The sequence below is a fragment of the Pteropus vampyrus genome, unplaced genomic scaffold, assembly GCF_000151845.1.
Source record: "Pteropus vampyrus isolate Shadow unplaced genomic scaffold, Pvam_2.0 Scaffold299, whole genome shotgun sequence".
Lineage (NCBI taxonomy): Eukaryota > Metazoa > Chordata > Mammalia > Chiroptera > Pteropodidae > Pteropus > Pteropus vampyrus.
Window position 1 is genome coordinate 71,463 of NW_011889080.1, and position 4,268 is coordinate 75,730.

The 4,268-nt window shown below is 59.6% G+C and overlaps 1 long non-coding RNA gene across 1 annotated transcript in view; it reads left to right on the forward strand.

Moving 5' to 3' along the window:
* Window positions 1-4,268, forward strand: part of LOC111730032 — a 7,420-nt gene that overhangs the window by 1,563 nt on the left and 1,589 nt on the right. Inside the window, exon 2 of the long non-coding RNA XR_002776526.1 lies at window positions 2,855-2,991. This is a non-coding gene — a long non-coding RNA (uncharacterized LOC111730032). The remainder of the gene's footprint in view (window positions 1-2,854; window positions 2,992-4,268) is intronic.

The window sequence follows — 4,268 nt, forward strand, 5'->3', positions numbered from 1 at the left end:
TGTGTGCACATGCATGTGCGTGCATGTGTGTGTGTGCAATGGGATGGGCCAAGTGTGCTCCCCAGGGGTCCGGGACGCGTGTTGGGTGCATGGTTCCTGAGCGCGTCTGCTCCTCCGCACCGCGCAGGGTCCCCAGTCTGAGCCTCCAGCCTCTGCGGGACCATGAGGCGCGTCTCCCTGGCTTGGCCCACTGTGTCTACGAGTCCACGGGCCCCGTGGCCTGCTCTGTGCTGGGACCTGAGCTCCCGTGGGGAGCAGAGTGTGCCAGGGGAAACCAGGCGGAGAGGAATCTGGGCGGAGGGGCCTGAGGGCAGAACCCCTGGTGGCCCAGGGACTGCCCTGGACCATGCAGCAGCCCCTGGTCTGGAGGCAAAGCACAGCCTGCTGTGAAAAGTGAGGTGGCCCAGAGGGTCCCTGGCGACTGCCAGCTCTGCCCTGTCCCCCCCTGTGCCCCAGAGCCTTCTGCACAGTGCCTCACAGCCAGCCTTGCAGGTGGGACATCTGAGGTTTCCAGGAGTCAGGACAGGCTCCCCAGGGCTGAGACGGGGCTTAAACGCGCATGCCCATTGCCTAGCTCGCCGACCGAGGGCCTGCGTGCCAGGGTGCCAGGCCCCGGAGTGTAGGAGGCTGAGGGCTTGACAGGGAGCCCAGGCCCACAGTGGGCAGGGGCCGAGCTCACGCCGAGGAGTGTGCATTCAGCGGCTCTCGTCCGACCGTCTAGAGAGGCTTCCTGGCCACGGCGGACGCAGGCGCTGGGGCCCAAGCACAGGGGGTGTCATGCAGACGAGACACCCAGCCTGTCGGGGCGCTTAGGTTTCCACTCACAGGGCACTCGGAAGCCGGCGAGGCCGGGGCTGGAGTTGGACAAGCCCCGGCCTGGTCCAGCAGCAGACACCGAAGGAGCCTGTGAGCTTGCCCGTCCCTCGTCCCCCATGAGGGGCGCTTAAGGGGTGGCAGGTGGCAGGAGGCTGTGGGGCGGGATAGTCAAACGCTGGGACGGGCGAGCAGGCACCTCCCTGGTTTACCTTCCAAGACACGAGTTGCCATTCCAAATATCTCTGTGCATTTTTAAAAGTTCAGCCCCGTCTTTCAAACGAGGGACCCACGGCTGGGCCCGGTGGGCGGGGGTCCACGCTGAGGCCCCTCCCTTCCCCGCCTTAGCCGTCCACCGACTTCCCGAAGGGGCTCCCAGGGCTGCGGCCCGCTCAGGGCCTCGAATGACGCCCCCGGCTCGCTGCGGAGTTTGGCAGAGCTCAGGCACAGGCCCTGGCAAGGCCATGGAGGTGGCAGACTGGACATGGCTTGGACGGCCCCCCTGCCCATTCGTCCGTGATTCACTGCTGGGTCCGCGCCCAGGAAGGCGCCGGGCCCGGCCGGAGACCGGCCGCAGCTGTTCCCCTGGCCGAGGCCAGGGGGCTGCAGTCCACGCCAGCCTGGACGCCGCCTCCCCTGCGGGCGGCTCTGTGGCCCCGGCCCATCGAAATCTCCACCATGAAATGTGCCCCAGATGCCCTGGGGAGTCGCAGGTGTCACCGGGGATGGGGCCGGGAGACGGCGGAATGACATTGCCAGAGCTCCTGGGGCACAGGGCTTCCTGTGCTCGGCCCCAGGGCAGCCGGTGGCTCCTGCACGCCTGGTCCTCGGCTTGTTTCTCGGCAAACGCAGGCCCACGTCCCACAGCGCCCTGAGAGGACACGGCCGCTGGCCGGGAGGACGCGGGGCTGGGCGAAGCTGGCGGAGACGTGCGACCTCTGACCCCGCAATGCTGCGCCCTGCCCAGCGCCGCAGCTGCTCGGACGTGCTGAGCGGGCCGAGGGCTGCAGAGGGGCAGGCGGGGGACCCTCAGAGGGCCTGCGAGGACAGAGGAGAGTCTTCAGCCTGGGGGCCCCGGCCCTGTGGGGGATAGCGGGCTGGGGTCTCAGCCAGCCCTGCCCCCTCCCAGCTGGCCCTGTGCACCATGTGACAGCAGATCCGCAGCAGGAGATCTGCAGGACGCTGGGTCTGCGTGGGGCTGAGGCCCCGCCCGGGAGCCCCTCCCCCCAGACAGGGCTCATCCGGGCAGCCAGAGCACCCGGCCAGACCCTCGGCCCGGGAGTGACGTGTGCCAAGGCTCCCAGCGCCTCTCGCTGGAAGGAGCCTCTGCTCCCTGGCCCGCGTGGCTTCTGGGGGACACCCACGCTCTGGGTTAATGGACTGCCATAGTTTGCTCTGACACCTTTGATGTTGACCCTTCCCCGAGAACGAGCGGCAAAGAAAGACTTGAATAACTCGCTCTGTAACTGAGAAGTGCTCGCGATGACACGGCTAATCCTGTTCTCCATAGCTGGCAGAACGCTCCAAGTGCCTCTCACGCTTTCCGGATCTGACAGTTTTAATTATTTCCCCGCACCACTATCGATCCGGTGGGTCAGCCTGGGACTTTGAAGGAAGGCCCTTGTCGATATCCACTGCCAGTCCCAGAACCAGTCACCGCCCGGCCGCGCATGGGGTCCGGCGTGTTCTGCCAGCCGGGGCAGGGAGGCTGGCGGCCCCCCGCTCTGTAGCAGCAGCCGTATCCTCTCTCTGGAGGCGTTACCTGTGCCCACCGCTGCGGGCAGCCCTCCCTGGGCGTTCCGCGTGTGAGCCCAGGGTGGGGGCAGGGGGTGAAGCGCAAAGCCCCCCGCTGCGATGAGCCAGCAGGGCAATGACATGCGCCCTCCCGCACGCACGTGCAGGTGTGCAGGTGAGACACAGGAGCGCACCTGGATGGCCAGACCCATCTTCTGGAACGGGAGCGGCGCCGACCTGCTTCTGTGCCTGTGCGGCTCACGGCTCACATTTAACGTTGTGTTTAGCATCTTTCCATCGCCCACAGACCTGCCCGTGACACACGATGGCCGCGGGAAGCCCCGGGTCCAGACACCCGGTCGACAGCCCACACTCTCCCTGCCCCTGGAATCGGAGCGTCCCTGGTGGCCTTTCGCGTGGACCTGCCCCTGCAGGAACATTTCGGTAGGTGTCTGTGCACACAGGCGTGAGCCTTCCCCAGAGCTGACGTGGGCTTTAAGTGGGGACGGTCCCGGGTGCACTGTCCCCCAGAAGGCCTTGCCCTGAGCGCTCCCCAAAGGGCGCCCCAGACCTGGCCAGCCGGGCAGGGCGGGGCCTGCTTCCTGCAGCTGTCACTCAAACACACTCCCCACGCTTAATTTCCAGCCCGGCGGGGGCGTGGCTTCCGGCTAGGCGTGGCTTCCGGCTAGGCGTGGCTTCCGGTTAGGCGTGGCTTCCGTTTATCCACCTTTCTATCCTGTGAACCTCGCTCGTTTCTCTGTTTTGCTGCCTTTGTCTTGATCAGTCCGCGTGATTCCTGATCCATCGCGAATATTAATCTTTGATTTTACATGTACAGTCAATCTCTTTTCTACTATTTCTATTCATTGCTTATGATGCCGTTTCTATCAGACGTTTTCATTTTCGTGTTGACAAATCTGTTTTTTGTCACAACGTCTGAGTTCTGTGTTACTTAGGAGGGAATTTTTTGGTTATTTATTGCCTGTGGTGGTTATCTATCTTGATTTTTCCCCGATCGGCCATAATGTTCTCAAAACAAACTGTGAATTCAGTGCTACTTGGCATGTGAGCTCCCTCCCACGCCGGCTTCTTGTGTATGTTCAGCTCTTTCTCTGAATTTTATTATTCTTTTCTCTATTGATCTTTCTATTTTTACCCCTGTGCCAATATATTGTCTTTTGAATCCATTATGACACAGTCTTCCTTGATACCGGTTGCGAGACCATCTGCATTGTTCTTTATCTATATTTTCATGGTCAGGCTTGCCAATTTTCCGCTTCATATATATTTTAAGATGAAATTTCACAAGACATAAAATTGGGATTTTTGATTGAAATTGCATTAAATTTACACAGTAATGTGGGAAGAATTCGTACCCTCACAGTAATGTTTCCCCACTAATGCATACTGTATCTCCCATTTACACGGGACTGCTTTGTGTCTTTCCAACAATGTTTGTAACTTCCTTGAATATAAACATTGTATTTCAAATATTTTTTCCAGATAGTCTGTTTCCATCATTAATATGAATGTGGTAGATGAGGATTTTTTCTACTTGGTTATTGTAGGCATGTAATAAAGCTCCTGTTTGGAATATTTTGGTCTGATACCTAGCCACCTTCTGTATTTTAAAATAATTCTAATAATTCTTAAAATAATTCTAATAATTTATTTCCTTCTATCGGATTTTCCAGATACTCCCATTTCATCAGTTCATAATG